The 7,046-nt window shown below is 34.7% G+C and overlaps 1 pseudogene; it reads right to left on the bottom strand.

The window, feature by feature from the left end:
- Positions 1 to 1,982: 1,982 nt before the first annotated feature.
- LOC120148933 lies at positions 1,983 to 5,701 on the bottom strand (annotated as a pseudogene).
- Positions 5,702 to 7,046: the final 1,345 nt, after the last annotated feature.

Here is a 7,046-nt window from a genome sequence, read left to right as displayed (position 1 = left end):
GAACTTATGTATCCATGCTAGGAGGTAAATATTATTGGCCTTAATAAACGAATATCCTATTTCAACTTTGCATCCATAGTGATTTCTAAATTAAATAAAGTTTCAAACTCAAAATTTCAAAATTCTTAAATATAGGGTAATCGACTAAGTACTAATTTTTGGGCACCGTAGGGATGCTAACCCTTCCTCGCGTGTAACCGACTCTTGAACCTATTTTTTTGTTTTCGTAGACCCCAAACTCAATGTTTTGATAAAAATAAAATATTTTATTAAATTACCAGTTTTTGTGGTGTTCCAATTGCACCTTAAAATGATTGGTGGCGACTCCTGACATTTCATTAAAATCATTTCAAAAACATTTCAAAAATCTCATCATTGCAACTAGTCGGCTTTTCCCCCTAATGGTCGGTTGCGACATATACTTAACGTTATAATTTAGTTTTATTTTAGTCACCCATCGTTAAAAATTAACAAAGTTGTTAACGTAATATTTTTTTATTTTTTCAATGATGAGGTAGCATTATCTTATGGTGACACGTCAACATCACCATTAATTTTACCTCCCGTTAGTTTTTTCTGACGTGGTACTTAACTCCTGTTAACTTTCATTCTTCTTCTCCAGGTTATCTTTTCTCTTGCTTCTCTAGAGGCATTTCCTTTAACCATGGACAAGTAAGTGTTGAATCCAATCCCGTCAACAACTTCTTCTTCTCCATTTATTGTGTGAGGATTTATCTCCATTTATTGTGTGGGTATTTAGAAGAATGATGAGATGTTTTTTGAAAATTGAAAATGAGTTTTTGGGTTTTTGATTCGTTCTATGTACAAGGTTGGGATGTTGAGGTTGTTGTTGTTGTTGTTATTATTATTATTATTATTATTATTATTATTTATTATTATTATTATTATTATTATTATTATTATTATTTTGCAATTCTAAAGAGAGAAAAAAAGGCAACTTCTTGTCATTTTGATGGTGAAAAAGAAAAGGGGTTGCTGGATTTTACGAGTAAATTTGGTGTATAAAATTTGATTCTTTTTTTCTTGCGTGTTTATGGTACCAAAATAGTATTCTTTTATGGTTATTTGTTGTTGAAGTTTGATGGAAACTTGGAATTTTGCAGATTTGAGTAATGATTAGATCTTGATATTCAAGGCCAAACAATGAATCATAAAGACATGTTTTAAGAGTTTTTTCCCTTTAGTGATGTCTATCTAACTAGCCAAATTGAGCATGCCATAATCAAGCCCAGAAACTTCAAAGATATATGTTTCAGCATGTTATATTTCATGGGTAAAGAGAAAAAATGTGTGACTCTTCATTTTTCTGATTCCATTATTCTATTTTGCATGAACTTGTTTACTCTTTATTTTTCTCATCCTATAATTCTCTTTTGCAGGTTATAAAAATGATGATGAAGAAGATGATGATGATGATGATGATGATGATGAAGAAGAAGAAGAAGAAGGGGGAGTTAACGGGGTTAAGTGTCACATTAGCAAAAACTAACGGGAGGTAACGACAAATCAAAATGAAAATGAACTAAAAGTTCAATGACTGTATTGCATGTTTTAAAAGTTGAGTGACCAAAATGTAAATGCCCTAAAAGTTAGGGAACTATTTTTATCATTTACCCTTATTTTTAAGGATATATAACGCGAGAAGAAATATCAGAATTAAGAAAAGCTTTACTAGTAGTAAATATTCTCCACCCGTTCATTTAACAATTTTTTTTATAAACGTTCATTTAACAATTTTTTTATACACGTTCATTTAACAATTTAAACATAGATTAACTTGATCAAATCAAATCAAATTATAAAAAGTTAAAACTCTCTTATTAAATATTTAATGATGACACAATTAAACTCTCTCATTCCGAAATTCTAATTTTTTGATCATATTTAATTGGAAAAAAATATAATGGCCACAGAATAAGTTCTTGTTAGCATCTATCAAGTGATGATTTTCACATATTTGAATTGATTTTTTGGTATGAACTTTGCATCCACACAACATTTCTATAGATTTTGTTTTCAAACTTCAAACCAAACATGAACATTCCACCAGGCAACTAGACCAACATAACAAAGTATACAGTCTTATGCTGTTATGCATATCTTCTGAATCATGAATTCCAAACTTCTCAACCGGAAGCCGATGATTCGGGACGATACCCTCGACTTTTTATGGTGGGGGATTTACCTGAAGACTGCTGAACCAGCTATTTGTCGGTCCTCAGACCATACGAGTCTGCTCTCATTCCATTCCCGGCTTCCACTCTACCGTTGGTATTATTATTACGTCTCCACCATGGCTGTCCATTCTCTCCATTTGGCTGAGAAAACCCTTTTCCCAGTGTGTAACCGAAGGTGTTCTGCAGTCGAGATTCCCAAGGCTGTTCGAAACACACGGTTTAACTAAAGGAAAGGGCTAAAGATAGAACTAAAAACAAGAATATTAAATCCGTGGTTATGTAGTAAATATTAAGGAAGACTGTTATCCGGTTTCACTTGCATTTGTTTTAATTCCTCGCGTATATTGCGCAAAGAGCAGCAAGAAAGGTACTACGATGACTTTCCTTAGGAATGACTTACCTTAAGTCTTGGAGTTATTTGAGGATTTGGTAGTGGTTGATTAGGATTTGGCGGTGAATCATCGATATCCTGAAATCCAACATAAGAAATATAACGTTAAAACCGAATCGATGAATCACATTTGTTTTATCGACCGTGGGAGATGAGTGCTTACTTTTATTCCAGGAGGTTTCACTCCTTTTTGTATCTTAGCCATGATCTGCAAAACTTACCGAATTTAGTCGTGGGTGACGTGAGAAAACTGAATGGAACTTTGCTGTGCTAACATGTGATATATATCGTACATTAACGATGTGAAAAAGAAAGGGAAAAATACCTCCGTATAAGACTTCGGTTGCTGACCGGCAGACGGTCTCGAGGCTGCAGATGAAGGCTTAACTGTAGAAGTTCAAATCATCGGAGAAAACAAACAAGCAAACGCAAAATTAAGCCCAAATGCGGGAATAGATAAAAGAGAACATAATAGTGAGAAGAGCTCGGAAAGGTACCTGAACTATCAAAACTTGATACACCACTTGTGCTAAATTTCTGAATGGAAAAGGAAGAAACAAAGTCATTAGAATTGGTATGTTCAAGTAATGCCTCGGTGAAATATGACAACATTACGGATTTCAAGCAGTATATGAGCCTTGTCGAATTACCATTGGACAGGGGAAGTTTCTGGGGTAATCTCCTTGTACGAAAGACGCCTTTGACATATTGCTATCAAGTCCTGATTATTTCAAAGAGGCAAAAAAAATCAAGACAAATTCAACACATTGTTACATTGCCTAAGAGAAGAGCACAGGCGAAACATTAAATCAGTTGTTAGAAGAGAGGATTTCCAAAGAAAAAAAAAAGACTATTTATTAAACTTGTTAACAGATCCTGCTGACAGTGGATCTAAATACTAAAGAGGAATCACGAAGCTCCGAATAAGGATATAGTATGATACATTAATTACAGGATTCCACCTAAAATTTGAGGACTTCTAAAAGAGGATATTATACCCGAACGTACTATTATTCCAAAGATTCAGTAACAAATGTATTAATGTAATTCATAAACATATTCATTACTTCCATTTTGGGGTAAAAACAAAAGTAAAATGGAAAGACTATTAGTCTTGAATCAGTTAAAAGCAGATTAATAATTAGTTAGAAACATATGAAACAGCATGAATGGTAATCGAAGCATTTACAACTTGTTTGCGTTGATGAAGCAAAAGGAAATGATTGAGATGTAAACAAAGAATATAAATTTGCATAATTAAAACAATGCAGCCTACCATTCAGTGACGTACGCTGACTGTACTGATCCATGTGTTTGTAGGAAGCATTCCTAGTACTCTCCAGTCTCTGTACCGTTGTACTCATCGACCTCAGTTCTGCTATATGGATGCCTAAACGTCTTAACAGAACATCGAAGTGTCTCCTCTCTAGCAAAGGATAAAATCAGTGCCATTAACTGTTAGAGATGACAGCTTAAAAGTAGAAGCATAAGATGAAAAGAGCCTCTTACAAATACATAAATCAGGCATGTTATGTAAGTTGCTACAAGAACAAGGCAGAAGCATCCTTTGGATAAAACTCACCTTCTTCATTTGACTGCAACATTTGCAGACTAGCTTTTGCAGCAACGAAGGAAGCCACTGCAGCTGCCTTGGCAGCTTCGATCACTTCTTTAGACAAACTTTGTTTCGAGTTTCTTCCTTCATCACCATCCTCCTCTTCCAAAACAACCTTACGGATCCAAAGACTTCAACCTGGGCAAAAGGAATTTCTAAACAGGCAATAGAACATCAAACAACGGAACCATAGTAACATGCTAGGACAAAAATAAACATTTAGGGAATCTTTTACACCAAGCTGCTAATACAAACTTGTTTTGATTACCTTTAGGAGCATGGAAGTCCCGGCTCCAGAAAAAACAAGTAGCACAACAGAAACAATTGCGTATGACCAGGAAAACTGGGATGGTCGAGAAATTGCTACCATCGGTTCCGCCAGAGGTTGGGAGGACTGGGGTGTGCCTTGTAGTTGAACATTAGCAAACGGCTTTGACTGCACATCTGTTTTTAATAATTAATAGGCATCATCCAGCAAAATGAGATTGTGATCACACTTTAGGTTATACGGTTACTAAGTGCATTGCCGGTACTAACAATCTTTGTTAAAAGCTTAAAACTAATTCATAGATGAAACATGTCAACAGCTTAAACTTATTACCTTGACTCAAGTTAATGTCTCGTCGAAACGGTACACTTGAAGTAGCATCCTTCAATTTGCACAACAGGAGAAAAAATGTTATCACAATATAAAAGCAAAAAGAAGAAATTACATAGAATCATGTATGAAGCAAAAAGATCAATGCACTCACAGGAACACGACGAAAGGCTTCATCTATCTCATCACTGGTAAGGCCTTTATTCTCGAGAAAGGAACGCCTCTGGCTAACCGGACTTCTTCCGACAGTCGGATGCAATAGAAATTTAACAGCCATCTCCACTAGTTCCTCCCTCATTGGTTCAGAGCTTAAAGATACACAATTCTTCTGAAGTTTCTCTTGATTTATCTTCCTCGGATTCTTTTTCTTTTCCCTTCCAACCTATAAAAGTGACTCTAAATTGAAGTTTTAGCAACCCAAAACAAAGTTGTAAACTTTAGGGCTATACATTGCAATACTCCGAGTGAAATCAATAACCAACTCGGTCTCAATTGGACTTCTCAACTCTAATCAACATTCTTTATTTATTGTTAGCTGACAAAGCTAAAATAACAACATTGAGCAAATGCAAATATCTAAATCTCCTGGATTTCAATCTATAATGGTAACGTATTAAATGAAAAAAACAAACAAAAATAGGGAAACGTATTAAATTTCTTACCGTTCCTTGTAGAGAACTGGTTTCTTGAATTGCTTTTTATACATCCACAACTTCAAACGATTATTATGTCCGATGAACGAAATATTTACAGATGATCACATGAAGGGGGGAGGAAGATCATAGATACAGAACAGGGACAAAGATTTGATCAGACATGTGGGAAGAGACAAATACTTTACTTGTTTAATGTTTGTAAGAATGAGAAACTTGGGCTGAAATTTGATGAACCGGGCTTAATATTTCATCTGGGTTGTAGTTCCCTTCTGGTCTCATAGTCAGGTAATCCCTTCCCTTGGATAAATTGTCTAAACCTAGAATTCTACCTCCATATTTAATTCAGTTATAACTTAATTACGAGTTTGATGTTTAGTTGTTGTGATATTTTAATCATGTTAAACAATTTGAATAATACCACATAAATTAATTCTTTGGAATAAGATTATATTATTTAATCAAATTAAGAATTAGAGAACCAACGTAAGAGATGATATTCACTATCTTTAAAACTTTTAAATTTTGATTTTATTCTCGAAAATATATAAAATATGGTAATTATGTTTGTTCTCAAAGTTTTTTATATAGGGTAAACTATACAAATACCACTTAACTTTAGGCGTTGTATCATTTATACCACTGAACTTTTAATTTTGTCAATTCTAGTACTAAACTTTTATTTCGTCTCGAGTGAACCACGGGTCGTTAAATCGTTAACAGTAGGATCATAACGACGTCGTTTTGGCAAGGTGTCTACGTCGATAGTTATCAGTCATGACATCGTTTCATTAACGATTTAAACAAAAATAAAAATACAGTGCTATAATTGACAAAATTAAAAGTTTTATAGTATAAATGATACAACGCCTAAAGCTCGATGGTATCTAATGTAGTTTATCCTTTTACTTATTCAACTTTCTTTTGAATTAGGTCGGTCGGTATGAGTAATTAAATAAAAATAATAATATAACAAGAGTTAAAAAAAGTTAAAATTAGATTTTTTTTTTTTTTTTGATATAACAATAAGACAAGAATTAGCCGGAGGTTTGAAGATCTCGCAGCAGCGTGGAAGATAACTCCGAAGGTGGCTCTAAGAAAACAGTAGCAGCAATGAGGGCTCCTCGACTCAAAGCAGTCAGCCTATCCGCAACCATATTTTTCTCCCTAAATACATGTGATACCTTTATGATCCACTCAAGTTCGAGCAGCTCATGGATTTTAGTAACCAAAGCACTCCCCACAAGCTCAGCCGAAGAAAAAGTGCAGATCTTCTTAATCTCTAGATTATCGGTTTCCAGTTCAATTTTTCGAATTCCTAGCCTCCAAGCATGCAACAAGAGATCATGAACACCCCACAACTCAGTGGTAAGAATCGAACACCTTCCTAGGCTACGCGTGAAACCAAAAATCCATTCTCCCTCAGAGTTGCGCAGAACACCTCCTGCAACCGCCATATTATCACACGTTCTTACAGCCCCATCCGAATTTCCTTAATCCAACCTGGGAGGCCGAATCCAAGACAAAATACTTCTAGATATCGATGGACTAGAATTAGTGGTGCTAACCTTAGCAATCACAATATCATCAA

This window comes from Hibiscus syriacus, unplaced genomic scaffold, assembly GCF_006381635.1.
Source record: "Hibiscus syriacus cultivar Baekdansim isolate YM2019G1 unplaced genomic scaffold, ASM638163v2 tig00110988_pilon, whole genome shotgun sequence".
Taxonomy (NCBI): domain Eukaryota; kingdom Viridiplantae; phylum Streptophyta; class Magnoliopsida; order Malvales; family Malvaceae; genus Hibiscus; species Hibiscus syriacus.
The sequence above is the reverse complement of the archived record's forward strand: the minus strand, read 5'-3'. Positions and strand labels throughout refer to the sequence as shown.